Source organism: Typopeltis vanoorti, chromosome 7 (genome assembly GCF_054136105.1).
Source record: "Typopeltis vanoorti isolate ZY-2024b chromosome 7, IOZ_Tvanoo_1.0, whole genome shotgun sequence".
Lineage (NCBI taxonomy): Eukaryota > Metazoa > Arthropoda > Arachnida > Uropygi > Thelyphonidae > Typopeltis > Typopeltis vanoorti.
In genome coordinates, this window is record NC_143555.1 from 68,560,958 (window position 1) to 68,579,062 (window position 18,105).

The following is an 18,105-nucleotide window of genomic DNA, read 5'->3' on the forward strand; positions in this document are numbered from 1 at the left end:
GAATGTACCTGCCTGTACGTCTTACTTTGGCCAAACAGGCAGGACAGCGAATATCAGAATTTCTGAACACAAGAACTACATACGTTTTCACAAGTACAGCCATTCTGGTCTTGCAGACCATGCTCTGGATACACGCCACAGAATACGGTGGAAGAAAGCTACAGTAATACACCATAGCAAATACAAATTCGAAAGACTATTTATGGAATCAGCCTCAGCCCTAAGAAGCTCTCCAAACCTCAACAAATTTGGTTGTATGAGACTGCCCCAAATTTGGGAGGCTTACATCAGCAGCCCAAAGGCCAAGAACACCTACTTAGCTCGCTAGAGGGCACCATCAGGACTTTTAGGAGAACAATAGCTTCATCACTTCATTCTCAGTTACTGTGTTGTAGTGCCTACGTGCACGTGCCCTTTTTTTGTAAGTTCCTTTTGAAGATGGCAACATGACGTTGCCAAAATATCGGAAATATTTATTAAAGTGTAATTTAATTTATATTCGTATCTACGTTGTCAATTCCTTAAGTGATTTAGTAATAAAAAATCCTCAATCAAAAGAAAGTAGGGAAAGCAACTAATTCTAAGTGAATCTAAGGGGAAAGGAAGAGTAAACATGATACTAGCATTGGTTTTTGGCACTCTTACTTAATTTTCATTTTTATGTGTATGAACATGGTCACATCATGATTCTTGTATCCTGAACATGAGATGAGATGTTAATTCTTTAATTACCAATTGTCTTGTCAATAACCATTAAGAGCTCATATGAAAATGTCAGTATGTGATATCTAAATTTATGAGCATGAGTACTTTAAACATGTTACACTACAGACTTAGTCAAGCAGTGATGGAATTGCCAATACAGCTGGTCAATAATAAAAATCTCTAAACCAGACTGTTTTGGTAACTATTAAAAACTTACAGGAGCTATGTTTCAACAATCACATATTCATTGAACAAGTGACCACTGAAATGTTATCTCGAAAGTCAAGCTTACATATTTGGTATGTGGATGATGTCATAGTAGTCTGGAAACATGGCCTCCAAGGTTTCCACTCTTTTATAGTCCATCTAAATAGCCAACATACATTTATAAAGTTTACTATGGGGTTAGAAAAGGAAGGCGCCATTCTTTTACTTGATGTTCTCATAAAAAAATAAAATAAAATAATAATAATAAAGAAAGAAAGAAAATAGTAAGCTAAAGGATAGATTCAATTCAAGGTATGCCAAATATCCAAGAATACTAACATGATTGTACCAGCCATCTTTGGAGCCAGAAGTTAAAGAGCTAAGTTATAAAAATCACACTCAATTACACTTTAATAAATGGTCATGCAGAACCATTCATTAAAGGCTTTGTCTTCCTGAAGGATGAACAATTATTTACTAAAGAATTTTTCAGAAGAACAGCTATATTATTCCTAACTGTATCATAAAATTAAATCAGTTCCTTATTCGGATCACTAATGGTTCAACATCCATGAACAAAGCAATGCAGTGCTTTTGAAATCAGATATCAGTGCCATATTCTGGTCAGATGGAAAAAAAGAAACATTGTGTTGACAATGAATATGAAAGACATGAAAAATCAAGCCTAGTAGCCCATGACATTGATGAGAACTCATAAAGTGACATGGAATTCAGTTACCATGCCATTCTACTGTGAATGGACTGAGTGTCATTTTAAAGATGTTCCCATGAAGTACCATAGATTGCTAAAATCAGCAGTGGTCTCAGGCTACACACAGTCATCTCTACTCTAAGTCCTGTGAGAAATAATTCATCTGGTTTCATGAGGCAATAATACATCACTGAACACTAGAAGACTACAATCTACACAGTGAGAACCACATGGAAAGATAAGCCATAAAAAAACAAAATGGTTCCAGCTTAAATTATATAATAGGACTGTTGGTATCAAATGATTTTATATCAGTACATACATTTTGTTTGAAATAATTTTTCCTCCTCCTAATGGTAACTGGTATAGGACCAACATGTAGAGGTCTTGTAAGTTTTTTTTTTTATAATTACTAACATATCACAATTACAGAAGTTCATGGAAGTATGTTTACATAACTAGAGTGCCTTATTACTGTTTTGTAAGTCTCAAATACTATATAAATAAGGAATATCAGCAGCAACAAGGGAAAATATGCATCAGATCCAGAACATTGCCATTCATTTCAAACTAAAAATATGTTTACACACAGTGAGTTAGTTACATGAAAAATCAGCCAACATCCAACTATTTCACTAGTACTTACAGAAATGGCTCAGATCACTGTTTAACATCATTGACAGCTTCAACCTCCAAAAATTTTGGTTCCTTTTATGTTCAAGCATTACTTCCCTATTTAGCTTACTAACTCTGACAATGACAAATCTGAGATTGTAGCTTGCTTACAACCTCAAATTCAAACCAAAGCTTATAATACTATTTTGCATTTGGAATGACACAATAAAACTCCCTAAAAATTTTGAAGGAATAATTTGGTGAACTGATGACCTCTCTCTCTCTCTCTCTCACACACACACATACACACACTAATTGTTTCTATATTTCTTTTCTATTGTACTTCCATGGGTACCTTTCCAGTGAATTAGTATCCATCTTTCATCCACTTTTCACTGGTTTTATATTTATAGTTTAGTGAATGGAAACAACCATTCATGATATCATATATCTTCAAACTTATACAGAATGGAATAGTTTATAGAAAATTTTATACAGAAAGTGAATTTGCCAACTAGTTTTGAATGGGATGAAAATGAATCCTGCACTGAAGAGAAAAACAGAGATGAATGTTTAAAGTTGAACAGTTAAAGATGTAACCTACACTCTTAAATATAAAGGGTGTCCCAAAATTCACGCAAGATTTAAATTTAGCGCCATTTGTGCGGTAAAGTGTTGCCAATGAGAAAAAAAAAGACAGCGTGACAGCTGACAGTTCAGGGTTATGAAAAATGGAGCGCTACATGAAAGAACAACGCATTTTCATTGTTGAGCAATATTTTAAAAATAATAAAGGTTTGCCAGCTACAGTTCGCAATTTTCGTACAAAATATGGTCGGAATAGTGATTTAACTTCATCAACTGTGAAAAAATTAAAAAATTCAAGGAAACTGAATCGATTAGTGATCTTATACACTCTGGCCGTCCTTCAACAAGTCGTTCAACAGAAAACATCGAAGCAGTTCGTGAGAGTGTTGCTGAGAGTCCAGGAACATCAATTCGGCACCGTGGTCTTGAATTGGGCATTTCGAGCAGCTCTCTACAGCGTATTCTCACGAAAGATTTGCATCTTTATGCTTACAAAGTTCAATTGACTCAAGAACTGAAGCCTACTGACCACACACACACACACACAGCAAAGAGAGTTCGTTGAATGGATTATGGAACAACAACAAGTGGATGCTTATTTTTCGAACAAAATCATCTTCAGCGATGAGGCTCATTTTCATCTTGATGGCTTCGTTAATCGACAAAATTGTCGCATTTGGGATTCAGAAAATCCACAAGTGATTGTTGAGAAACAAATGCATCCACAACGTGTCACTGCTTGGTGCGGATTTTGGGCTGGAGGCATCATCGGTCCATTCTTCTTCGAAAATGCGGCTGGTAAGGCAATAACAGTTAATGATGCTCGCTATCGCGACATGATAATCCAGTTTTTTTGTGCCTAAATTGCAAGATATGGATATGGACAACATGTGATTTCAACAAGACGGTGCCACGCGCCATACAGCCCGAGAAACAATTCAATTCTGCATGAGTCATTTTCTGGTTGTGTAATTTCCTGTTTTGATGATCAGAATTGGCCGCCCAGATCATGTGACTTAACGCCATTGGACTTTTTTCTTGATTTTTTTGAAGTCTAAGGTTTATACCAACAAGCCCACGACCACCCACACCTTGAAGGAGGAAATTGAGCGCTGTATCAACGAAATTCAGCCACATTTATGCAAAATGGTCATGGAAAATTTCGACAAAAGAGTGCGTATGTGCCAGCAAAGCCGTAGAGGTCATTTACCCGATATGCTATTCCATGCATAACCCTATACTGTATACTTTATGAATCAATAAGAAATTACAATTTTTAATTAAAAATCTATGTTTTCTACCAAAATTACTTCTTGCGTGAATTTTGGGACACCCTGTACAATTATTCTGGGGGGGGATTGTGAAAAGAGTTCAAAAACAAAAATTAAACATACTTTTAGGAATGAATAGCAAAATCATTGATAGACTTAGCTAATACAGTGCATAGTGAAATGGTCTGCAAAGACATGAAAAATATGCTATTATCAGATCCAACACCCTCAAACCACTGCCCCCCCCCACCCCTGTTGTTTCATGTAATTATCCCTTAGCAACTGTATAAATCCCACTTCTATCTTGCAATTTCCCCCCCTTTCCTCCCTCCAATCGATGTTCCCATAGTTAAAGTCTCCCATAATAATTGTTCAGCTTATGCTCATTGTGCTTATTCATCGATATTGGGCATCTACATTTTCCTGTGGACAAAATAAGACAAAGTATTTTGTCTTATTTTCCTCTATCTCAAATGAACCATCACCCTCAGACCTAATATCCTCTTTTAACTTCTAATTTTGTTGGTTGTAATTCTGCAGCTATCATCAGCAATACCTGACCTCCTGTCCTGTTCCTTCTATTCTCCCTGAAAATACAATACCCTTTACATTCTATCCCTGTAGCTATATCATTTTCAGTCAATCAGGTCTCAGTGATGCCTATAATTTTTGGCGAAGTTGAATTTACCAATGCCAAAAACTCCTCATCCTTGTTTCTGATTCTTCTTGCATTCGTGTACATGAATTTTACCATCCTTTTGTACCCATACTTATCCTTGTGTAATGTCATTACCAACCCATTTAAATTGGAGACCTGTGAAATCCTGTTTGGCATTACATAATCATTACTGTATTCATGCTCATTTATCACAGGGGCAGCTAGACACATGCTAGATTTCATCCTCCCTGATATCTCTAGTTTCCGTGGTTTTGCAGAACCACACTCTCACTAAACAACACTTTCTCCAAACATCTAATTCCAAAACGATTCAAATACATACAAGTCCTTTCATCCATCAAACTTACTCCATACATCAATAAACTGCACACCATTCCTCCTGAATGACTCATTGGCAATCATGGCCTTTCTTCTCAGTTCAGTCCCATCACATCGCGGCAGCATATTCACAGTCTTTACTTTCTTGCTCTTCATTTTCGCTTCCACTAACAACTCTCTCTCCTATCTTTTCTCAAAAAAAATAAAATAAAATAAAATAAATAATTATACCAGCCAGCCAGGACTTGAATCTGTAATCTTCTGCTCTGTAGTCAGATGAGTCATCTGTTACACCACTGGCCCATGCAAGTTATATGTAAAAAGTAGCTGAACAAAGTTTTGAATGAAGATTTTTTTTTTTTAAATTAATTTCGTGCTTGCAAAGTTTCTGAAAACTACAGCAAGTGATCTGCGGCTGAGGTTGAGAAGAGAGTAATCGTTATTTCAGAAAATAAATAAATAAAAAAATATTAGACAAAGTAACAATGAGTTTGTTTCATGCGAGTGGCAGTAGGGAAAAAGAAAATAAAAAACATTAGAAACCTGAAATGCTTAATGTAGGAAACTGATAATGAAATTTTAAGTGAAATGGACTATCACAGTGATTGTAGTATTCCATAAAATCCATGAGGATATTATATTCATTTTTATGTGAACATATGCCTAAAAAAACTCATTATATTGCAGATATAAACTGTTTATAACTGGACAGATTTTTTATGGAAATGTCAGGTACACCATTGGCTTTCTAGCAGTGGATGGTCCAGCTTCTCCTTTAGTCTGGACAAAATTATGTGAGTGCATATGCAATTTCTGCAATGATTGCCCAATTAGTTCACGCTTGGCAGTCACAGATGGTGCCTGCACTTTTCATTTTAAATGATTCTCGGCTAAATTATTTTGCTTACGTTTAATTGTCACTATAAAGCGCAACAAGTCCATAACAGTACCAGATAAGGTAGAGATGTTGATTTTACCATGCTATTTTATGCAGATACAATCAACAATGGTAAAGAGTGTTGAACATGATCAAGTGATTTTTTTTTTTTTTTTTTTTTAATAACGAAACCTGTGGTGCAATTATAATTAAAAGAAACACACGTATTTGCAGTCTGGGATCATCCCAAAACATGAATTACAACTGTTTCTAGATAAAATTAACCTTCTTCATCATCGCATTGACTTTACGTTAGAAAAAGAATCTCCATAGGGTATCTCCTTTTTGGATTTACACATCCAGAGAAAAGAAGACGGTTCCATCGCCATGTCTGTCTTTCGCAAGCCTACATTCTCAGGTCGCTACATTCACAATTCTTCTGCTCATCATTCATCTCAGAAATCTGGCATCATTAAATCACTAGTTTCCAGAGCACACAAATTCTGCTCCTCTGAAGAATCTTTAAACCAGGAATTAGAAGTAATCAAAAATACAGCCATCCTAAATAGATATAATCCGAAAACAACTCAAAAAATCATCAGTCACTTCTCCACACATCAAACTAGACAGGAAGAAGTCCATAGGATTCCCATACCTTACGTCAAAGGCATCTCCGAACGTCTTTCTAAAATTATGAAGAAATACAATTTTGCCACTACTTACAAACCTATCAACCAAATTTACAACTTGTTACCTTCTCCTAAGGACAAACTCTCACCTTTGATGTTTGAGGTAGGTCTGTTCAGAAACTCATCTCAGAACATCAAGACCACATTCGTCTTTTTAAACCGCAGATATCTGGCCTCTCTCAACATGGCATTGAAAATCCAAACCATAGGATCCATTGGGAAAAGTCTAAACCTTTACATAGATCTTTATATAAACATGAGCATTTATACAAAGAAAGTTCTGAAGCCCTACTACACAGACCAAACTTAAACCACAATGACGTTCTTACTATTCCTAAAGTATGGGAAATTGTCATACAAAATTGTGCTAAATAATTAATTTTTTTTTATTTTTTTAAACACGTTATGCACGTTTACTGAGATTCTATTGTAATCATGCACCCTAACTGTATGTTATTCCTATTATTGTTTTAAACTACTGTACTGATGATGTCCTAAGATACTTAGGATGAAATATTTACAATTAAATAATTTTCACTGTAGTTAATATGTGTTTCATTTAATTATGATCAAGTGATGATAGAATGGTTTTCCACAACAATGGGAGTAATAAGGTGGCTAGTGGTCCATGGTTTTTTTCATGTTCTGTCCTGTCAAGTGTCATCCAAGTGGTTAGCTATTATAAATCTCTATATTTCTCTTGGACTGCTCTGCATAGTTCAGGTCACCCAACCAGTCATGGAGAAGTACAATTAGTGGATCAGAGGTGATGACAAATGATTATTGTTACCTCAGTTGGTCTGGCAAATCCTTGAAATGAAGAGAACTAGAAAATCAATAGAGCATGTGTATCTGGGATTTATATTAATATTTGTTGAGGTATCTCAATTTTAGTTTCTGTCAACCCATTTCTAGAGTGGCAAAACAATTCAAAATGAAAAAGTATTAATTTCATTCTGGCTGGATGGAATTTAATGAAATGTGATTTTTTAAGATTTTTGCAAAAATTTGTTTAAGCCATCTCAATTTTGGTTTAAATCAGATTATTTTTTTTTGTGAAAAAAAATCTGCAGAACAATTCAAAATAAAAAAAAAGCAAACATAAATTACAATTAAAAAATAAACTATCTACAGACTATATGCTTAAAATGATTTTCAGTGCTATGATAATCAGTGCCATAATGATAATAAAGCCATTATGAAATTCATGGTTTTTTTTTTTAATTCAAGATGATTCAAGGTGATTATTCAAGCATGCTCAAATTAAGTTCATGTATCCAATTTCTTCAGTTTTGCAGGGAGAAAAAGTTTCTGTAAAAACACATATTCACTTTAATTCAGCTATAGCTGAAAAACACCCTAAAAAATTATCCATGCATCACTGTCAGCAATATTTAAATCTAGATCTTTCCAAAAAAAGACATATTCTATACCAGCATTTAATAGCATATTTAAGTAAACCTTAATCTCACTGTGCACATTTATTATTATTATTATTATTATTATTATATCAGGAGTCTCCATGGAGTCAGAAGACTCATCATGGGAGACCCTATATTGACACATTAGCCATTATTCACACAATACCTATCATATCTCTCCTCAAACTTATTCACAAACAAAACACTCAACAACCACTTCTAGTAATGCATTCTGCCCATTTACCATCCTCCAAGCAAAAAAATCTAGCCCTAACACCCTTATTACACAATTTCCAGGGCTGACCCCTTGTTCTCTTTCCTCTCTTATGCCTATCAGCTAGTTTCTGGAGCCCACAGACCTTCACAATCTATTCTCACAGGAAGCAAAAAAAGTTAAAATTTTTTTTTTCTAATATAAGAATTGCAACCGTGAATAGGTTGCAAGCCTACAGTATATGTTAGTATACTGTAGGCTTGTTAGTATAATATTCTCTCTCTAATTTTTGCTACTCACGTGCAAAATGAAAAATATTTTGTGCGCAAGTTTCCAGTTTCAGACTCAAATGTGTGAGGTAATCCATCCTCACACAATAGCAAAAGTCACAAGCCACAAACTCTTAATTTGACATGCCTAAAATTGGCAATAACATTGCTGCTAAAATATCTTATACAATGCATGCTAAATATTTCCATAAGAGTAACCTAAATGCTTAATCTTCAGCCACTTAAAATACTCCATATACATGCATTTTATAAACAAATTATGTCAAGTTCTAGAACAGAAAATTCTATGCCTTTTAATTTGCTTAAATCTGTATTGCCATAAAAATCAAACACCGTTTGCATAAGTTAAAAGGACTATAATTGTCTAGCCAGTAGACACTCGAAACAAATATGCCATTGCAATATGCCACCATAAACATCAGTTTGCCACATAGTGCAGGCTAAAAGTACCTAATTCAAGTATATGAAGTTGGAATGGGTTTGAGTAATACAAGAATGGAGATGTTGGAGAAATTACTAAGTAAAATAAATGCTAAGTACAATTTGTTTTTATAGCATGTTCAAAAATTATGCTGCAAATTAGAAATTTTGAAAGCAAAAATTTTGTACATGCAATTACTACCATGGGTGAGATAATCCACCTGCTCTAGAGATCAAGCATGTTTTTTTTTTTTTTTTTTTTTTTTTTTTTTTTTTTTTTTTCCCCAAGCTATGTCAAGCTTCCAGTAAGTGAGATGATGGTCTCACACCAGATGATGAAAATCATCTACAACTTTTCACAAACATATATGTCACTGTAGAATTGAAATCCAGTCTTTTGGCTGGAAAGCTGGTTAACTATCTATTTGGCCAACCAGGCTGCCATATAGTAGCACTGCAAAACAACAAATACCAACAAAAATAATAGTGAATATTGGCTAATCAAGCAATATAATCAATAAATAAGTCTGGTGGCAAAGCTTATACATTGGCTATTCATAACTGTATGTTTTAAGGAAATTACAATGTAGATTAATATATTAAATAAAATGAATTTAATTAATACTTCTAATATTTCGGAAAAGCCAAATTGTCATCATCAGGGAACAAAATATAAGATATGTGTACACAGACATGTATTATACAGTAGTACTCCCATTTTTTGCCATATCGTTTTTTATAGTTCTGCTGTTATGCCCCTTTCAAATATAATTATGATCCTTATACTTTCCACATGGTTCACTCTTTCGACCATGTTTTGCTGACCCTCAATGTGCTTCTCTCTCAACTGACTTGCAAGAAACAAAATATTTAAAGATAGCTTTGGTTCATTTTACTGTACTTTTGTATATCATAGTGTGTTATTTAGAGTTCACATGTATTCACAAGTGATATATATATATATATATATAGTGATTTATTTATGTTTTTTAGTGGCCAAAATGCATTTGCAAGCTAAATAAAGGCTAGGTTCCACTTTTTGCACAGTGATCTAGTCCCTAACCTGAAGAATAAGTGGGAGAGTCTGTATTTTGTTCCCTGATGATGGCAATTTGGATATGCTGAAATACTGAAAGTATTGATTAAATTTATTTTAGTTAATATATTAATCTACATTGTAATTTCCTTAAAAATATAGTTAAATAAATAAATAATAGAAGCAGCACAATCATATGTAAATGCAATAAGCTTGCAGACAACTAGTCTGACCATAAGGAATTTATTTGACCATTGATCAAGATAAAAGAATATCAACTTCAAGCACTCAAAATCAGAAAAAATACTAACAGATTATTAAATAAATATCATGCAGCTCTTTGAAAAGTAGCCGGGCCACAAATACAAAAATGCATGTATAATTTTCAACTTATGTGATGAATTATTTATATTAATCACATCAATGACAAAATGACACTGAAAGTTTAACAAAGTCTGACAATAATGTGGGAGAATAGAGAGCTTATTATAACAGATGGAACTTATTTGGCATCCACAATGTGTGAGGCAACATCACATATGCAGTGACATTGCCTCCCACATGGCTGAATTCATACCTGATGGCACTGTATGAAGCAGTAAATGATGAAAAAAGTTTTTGTATTATCAGAAATTTGTTCAAAAACATTCTGATAATATGCAGCAGGCCACAGAAATTAAGATGAGAAGAATAAGAAAAGAGGACAGGAAAATGCTTTACAAAAATCAATACTTTACTAAAAATATATGTTGTGTCTTGTGGAAGGAAAGTCATGCAGCCTAATTAGCCATTTCCAAACCTATTTAGCAAAAATATTTTGAAAGACAATCAAAACTCATTCTCAAGTGCTAACATTATTACAAGGTTATTAGCAGGATTACTATAATTAAAAGTCTGGAACAGAAGAGAAAATGAAAGAGAAAAGTTAAGGAAAGAATGGAGCTGTAGATAGCAAGAAAAGTAGTGAGAAAAATTTAGTAAAGAGGGAACCATGATTTCTGCATATTTTAATCTAGAATGAAAGGAATTTTTGAGGGGGGGGGGGACATATTTTGATATTGTTGGGAGGGCACACATATATATACAGCATAAATGTATATATGCCCATATTATGTATTTAGAACAATTGCAAATTATACACATATGAAAATATATAAGTGAAAGAGGACATCGCATTAAGAATAATTTAGCACTGCACTTAAGAAATGCTAAATACACTATAGCAAACAACTGAAAAGTCCCAACAAAATGCTATGTTAAAGGAAATTCATGATATTAAACTATCTACTATAACAAACTATTCCTGTGGTCTATACAAGTCTGCTATAGTGACAGATGACTGCATTTGAAGAATTTTTTGACATTTATTATTACTGCCAATATACACAAGCACCTCCAAGGAGTCATGGACTCACTGAGAGGAGGATCCTTTGCAGGTCATCTGTCACTATAGCAGACTGTAAAATGTCACTTGTATCTATGATTGTGAGGACCCCCATCACCACATCATATGTTTCTGTCAGGTCTCTTTTCCTCCTGTTTCTCAAATTCTGCAGACAGCATTCCTTCAACCTGTCTTCATATGCAAAATTTCATGGGCCAGAAGATATCATCTTGGTTATCCACTGCTGGATCTTTCTGATTTCCATGGAAATCTAGGTGACCATATCCAAGTGCAGGATTCCAAATGTAATGTTATTAAAGCCTTGTAAAGTGGGAACAGCTTCTTTATTCCTAAATACTGCAATTATCTGATGTGATGACTTTGTACTGTGGCATTGCAGCAAATTTAAGAAGATGATTTTTCAGTGCAAAAAAAAATGAAGTATCAGATGTGTCCACCTTTGAATTATTTCATGTTTGCAAGCATATATTTGTCTTCTGCTACATGGCACAGAGAGGGTCATCATTCCAGATAAGACCTGAGTCCTCGTCCCCCCACATTACAACAACTAGCTCTAATCTAGAGTATTTTAGTAACAAGGTGTAACACCTTTTGACTACTTGTATGTGGAAAATATATCACTTATGCATTACTTCAACCTTGGTATATCTTCTGGGTCTGGCTCACACGGATGGAACTTCAACAAAGGTCGAAACTAATCTGGGTAGTGGCCCTTCTCATTATACACGTCTGTAAGGATATGTGCTTTGCATTATGGGATATTAAAGTAATTGATGTGAAGTCATTAGCCTCTATATACAAGTAGCCCAGTTGTGAAGTTACTTCATGCATGAACTTTGTTTGCTTACACTTGGATAAAGGATGAAACCAAGAATATAATTTGTTGGCATCTTTAACTTATAGTATTAACAATCATCTACCATCTAAAGTAGCACTATCATGGATCAAAGGAAAAACATAATGCATCATAACTACTACAGTAATACCCTGCCTTACGACAGTTTGCTTTACAACAATCTGCTCATATGATGCTTTTGAATTATGACCAATGACCAATTATATGATATCGCATTTGCTCATAAAGCATTTTAGCGATGACACTACTGTGAATCAACTGATGTGCAGTATTTGTGAACTCAGTTTATTTACTATGTCACTGCTCACTATTTCTATGCTATGCTATGAATTATAAACTGTTTATAACTATTATTTTACTGTTGTTAATAATGGCAGATAAAATTCAAAGTAAGGGTGCTGTTGCTTCTAGTGAAAAGAAGAAGACACATAACTTATTACATGTTAAGATTAAAATTAATAAATTTAATGACGATAGTGTATGGAACACTGAGATAGGCCCGTAGGCTAAATTTACCTTGCACTGCTATTGTTACAGTTGTTAAAAAAACAAAGATAATGTTCTAAGCAAAGTGAAAAGTGCTACACTAGTTAATACTACAGTTATCTATAAACATGTGGGAAAAATTTTAATGGTGTAGACTAATGACCAAATTTTTTGGTGTGTTCCCTTAAGCCGAGCAATTTGGAATAAATTTTTCATTTGCAAAAATTATTCTAAATGGTTTAAATGCATCAGTTACACACACACATGAGTGCTTAAAATGTTATTAAACCATTATATGCATCTACAAGTGAAAGAAAAAATAAATAAATAAAAAATATACGATTTGCTATATGATGATGGTGGTGTGGAACCTAAATATCATATGGCCAGGGCGTGCGTGCGTGTGAGAGAGTGAGTGAGTGAAGGCAATAGACAAAATATTGCCTATTGCCCTCTATGTGACTTCTAATATCATTACAATGCTTTAACTTATTCTTGCTCTGTCTGATTTACAACTTTGTTTTAGAGAAGCTTCTAAAAGTGCGTTTCTTTTTTTTAACTTTTTCAAAGCTAAAGAAGAAATTATAATGTATTTCAGACTGTGTAAAGTTCAAACCATAAATACATTTTGATATCTAAAATACAACAATAAGTTTCATATGACACTTACAAATAAAATTAAAACCACAGTGAGCTATGATTATTTTTTCATTGGATAGAAGAATCTCTGGAAGTCAAGTAAACGTAAAGTAAAAGTGTAAGGGACACGAATTTTGTATATATACTTACTAAGAAAGAGATAAATGGATTTGTTAACACACTAATAAAAGAAGTTTTGAATGGAACATGTGTTGATTAGCTTGTGATATCATAACTAGCTTATGATAGTAATAATAATAATGGTTAACTGCTGTTATAGATATGGCACCACTAAATTAAAAAAAAAAAAAAAATCAGATAACAGGATATTTTTAACAAAATAAATCAACAACAGAATTGAATAGACTTTAATTGATGATTATTTTTATAAAACAGTTATCAGAGATAAATAAGCGAAAGCTTAAAGAACTATTGACATTCCTTCAAGAACCGCATTTTTGCTAAAATATCAAATATAAAATATGCAAACTTACTATTAGAAGAGAAGACTGAGATTCAGGTCTAGATGATGTAATACCAGAGTTGTTCTTACATGCCAGGAAATAGATGACAATGCCTGAACAGAAATATCACTATAAATTTAACTTTACAATATACACAAGCATAAAGTGTTACATACAGCAAATTTACCCCGTATTTCCCAGGTTCTTAATTCAATTAAGTTTATGTATTTCTTTATTTCTTTTAAATAATGAAGTTTCTAACTTCATTTCTCACTTTTAAATGTTAATTCCATGCACAAGAAGTTTTTCAACCTACAGCATACTAGAGTATACTGAATTTATTGAACGTACTGATTGTACTTTTTGAAATATGCATGAAGTTTTTCAACCTACAGCATACTAGAGTATACTGAATTTATTGAACGTACTGATTGTACTTTTTGAAATATGCATAAGAAGCTATGCTATTCTGAAGCACAGAAAAAAAGAGATGGTGAAGATAGAGGAAGGAAAATTTATTCTATGAGTATGAAGTTGAAATGTGAAAATTTGCATTCTCTCAAATCTGGCATTTCTGTGCATCAGTATTTGGACAGGTCCTTTGGGGCTCAATGGATTGGGCATAGTGGACCTGCGCATGGCCCCAAAAACACTTGATTTATCGAGCATAGATTTCTTTCTGTGGGAGACCCTTAAAGCCATGGTGTATGAAATGCCTGTTGCCTCTGACATGGACCTTGTAGCAAGAATTGCCATCGCCGCTGCTAATATCCGGGAAACTCCAGGTATTTTCAAAAATATACGGCAATCAATGTGTCATCGGTGTCAGGCATGCACCACTGCTAATGGTCGTAACTTTGAGCACCTGATGTGAAACTATATTATGTATCCAACTGCTATTGAACTGTTCAGTTAAACCTAATAAAGTTTTTTACACTACTTACTGCCTTGTGTATTTCTGAATCTTTGTGTCCCTGTTAGTACGTTCCGGTAGTGTTTCCAGTCATGCTTTCCTATGTGAATGTCGTTGATTTTGATGTTCTCTATCTCCCCTCATAGTTTGTATGTGGAATTTTGAACCACCCTGTATACTTCCAAAGCATCCTATGAAAAATATTTTAGTATGATGAATATAATAAAATCTAAGAACAGAACTATACTTCAGGGTTACAACTCAGGGAAAGACAATATTCTGCAATGGACCATCATTTAATCTGTTTGAACTAGAATATTCAACTGATAAGTGGTACTGTTCTGGAATACCCATATAAAAGACCATTCTGGTAACAAACAGTAATAAATTATATCTTCCAAAAATTAATATTGCTTTTATTTTTCTTTCTATTCTTATTATTTATTGACTTACTTTCTTTGAATGATTTTTGTGCAAAGGTTCTCCAAACCACAATACAGCACACTAATCACTTTATGAAACTCCTATTGATTTAGTGAGACAACTAATTAAAAACAGGGGGAAAGGAGATCTTGGGTGAGTAAATTTTTGGTATGGCAAGCAGGGTTTTATGTGGGCATAATTAAATGTCAAATAACTGACTGTTGGAAAAAAAAAGCTATTTTAAACATTTACAGAGCTGGTGGTTAATACAAAATTAAAAGACAGCTGCTTGGAGCAGTGTCATAACAATATAAAAAAAACTGCAAGGGAAGGATGTTAGCAATGCAGGGGAAATGGTCAAGCAGTATTTCAGGAAAGAAGAAGCTTCAAACTGCATACCTATGGTAAGGAGGATATATCAGATGGGAATTAAATGGAGCTCAAATCATTCAACAAGAACTATGAAGGGATATAAAGGGAAAGATGATCAGTAATCTCATGAGCAGTAAATAACACAGCCAAGAAAGGTGATCAGCAGCACGTTAAGGAAAAATCAGATAAAAAGGAGGAAATTAGCCCAAAGAGTTCTTTTGCTACATAGTGAGTAAAAAGAAAACAATGGTAAGATAACTTTAATGGAGGCTGATGGAACAGTTCAAAGCAAGAAAGAAATTGAATTACAGTGATTACTCTGCAAAACTGTATCATCCAAGTGGAGATACTGCAATGACAGATGTGACAAGCATCTGTCATTGATGTGCAAATAGAGGTAGATGAACAGAAGGTGCTTATGACATTACAAAATCTCAATGTGAATACTACTATGGAACTAGATAGTATATCTGCTGTGTATTATGAGAAGGTGTGAAAGAAATGGCAGTGCCTCTGGGCAGGCTTTTATAAGTCTTAGCTCTGGCACATTCACAAAGAGATGAAAACAGGAAAAATAGTTCCGTTACATAACGGAGGCTCAGTGCCACTCAGTGGTACCAAATAATAGACTAATCGAAATCTCAGGAGCAGTGGTTAAAAGTACTGGAAAAGTTAGTTAGTTTTATATTCAGGAATATAATACTTTATGGGGTGCAGTATGTTTTTGTAAAGGATAGACCTTGACTTAGTAATCTACTCTCTTTTTACAATAATAGTGATAGTAGAGCTCGATGAAGAAAATGGCTACACCATGATATTGCTGAACTTTGTAAAGGCATCTGACAGAATATCACACAGAATATTATGTGAGCTGAAGCAAATGGAAATGGATATGTAGCTGGTGAAAACCATAAGAGAATGGCTAGACCCCTGATGGCTGAGTGAAATCTAAGTGAAGGTAGATAACTGGTAGTGTGTTACAGTGCACTACTTGGGCCACTGTTACTTAATTTACACATTAATAACATTGGGAATGATATGGGGTGGATAAACTAGTTGGCTGCAGATTATGCAAAACTAAGAATAGCAACAATTTGATGAAGGTGATGATGTAGAAATCCTGCAAAATGATTTAAATATATTGACAGTATGAACAAGGGATAACGATTGCCAGTTTAACTGGCAAAGTTATAAACTTTGGGATAAAAAGATTACAAGCTGCATATTATAGTTATGGAACTGGAGTGCAAGAAATTTATGAGGCTGGGTATCTGTCAATCAGGAATCGATCAGTTTCCCTGTCCATCGACAGGGAAACTAACTGGAAGATCTACGTGCAATATGGATGTTCTGTCTTCTGAAGATTTCAACCACCACCTACAGGATTTCTTTTGAATCAGTGCAGAGAGTTTTTGCAACAATTAATATGATATTTATAAATTCATAATATGATATTTGTAAATTCATATCCATAAGTACACTTCCTTTCAGAAATGTATATCGCTAAGTATTAAGGGAAGAGGAACTCCCCAGATGGGTTTCGACTTTTACTGCGGTCTCATCAGTGCAAGATCGGGAAGAGATACCAGGGTTGAATTAATGCAGAAGTCATATATTTATTATATACAGGCAGTAAAAAGGTGTATCTAATCTGTTCTCTATCTGTTTTCTCCTCATTTACTGGAAATTCTTCTTACTGTACGCAGATCTTCAAGTTAGTTTTAATGTAATTTTGCTCTTCACAAATATCCCCATTACTGATATGTTAGAATTATTACGTAATGAATTTCCTACTGAAGTTTAAAATTATTTGATCATGCTATAAACAAAAGTTATTTTTCTTATCAAAAATTAACATTGCAAACAGAAGGGGACTGCAATGGTGGTGCCTTATTTCTCTGACTTTGGAAAACTATTATATGAAACATTTTGCACTACATATTCTCAATATCTTTTCTCATAAGCCCTCCATTTGGATGAGGTTTGTTGATGATAAATTTACTGTCTGGAACTGCCAGGGTTAAATTTATCATGGAAGTAGAAGACAACAATTATTTCCCTTTTCTGGACATTCTTATCTTGCAACAATATAATGGTAGTTTACATTTTCTGTTTACAGAAAATTAATATATACTGGAATATTGTCTCACCATCAGTCTAAGAAGTCAGGCATTCTGAAGTTTATAGGATTTCATACTCATGTGGCTTTTCTTTCAGGTTTTGCCAGCTACACTATATCTATTGGGTATAGAATTCATTGGAATAAAACTGAAATCTTTTAAATTTATTTCTTATTAGAAATACTATAAAGAAAACTGAAGCCCACATTCATCAACCAACCTTAAAGATCCCAATTTTGTTAAGTGATTTATACATGTGTGTGTGTGTGTGTGTGTGTGTGTGTTTATTTTTTAATTATTATTTTCTGGGAATTCTAATAGTTTTTATAGATGGAGATCACCTCCTGTAATTAATCTTTTGCTTCATAACATGTGATTTAATTTT

At 33.9% G+C, this 18,105-nt stretch overlaps 1 protein-coding gene across 2 annotated transcripts in view; it reads right to left on the minus strand.

The window, feature by feature from the left end:
- The window catches only part of Nipped-B (Nipped-B cohesin loading factor), a 129,407-nt gene that overhangs the window by 17,739 nt on the left and 93,563 nt on the right, over positions 1 to 18,105 (minus strand). Inside the window, exon 4 of one of the 2 annotated variants that reach the window (XM_090395330.1) lies at positions 13,923 to 14,005. The exons of the other annotated variant lie outside the window; for it this stretch is intronic. The gene's annotated coding sequence lies outside the window, so the exon portion shown is untranslated. The remainder of the gene's footprint in view (positions 1 to 13,922; positions 14,006 to 18,105) is intronic. 2 annotated transcript variants of the gene reach the window in all.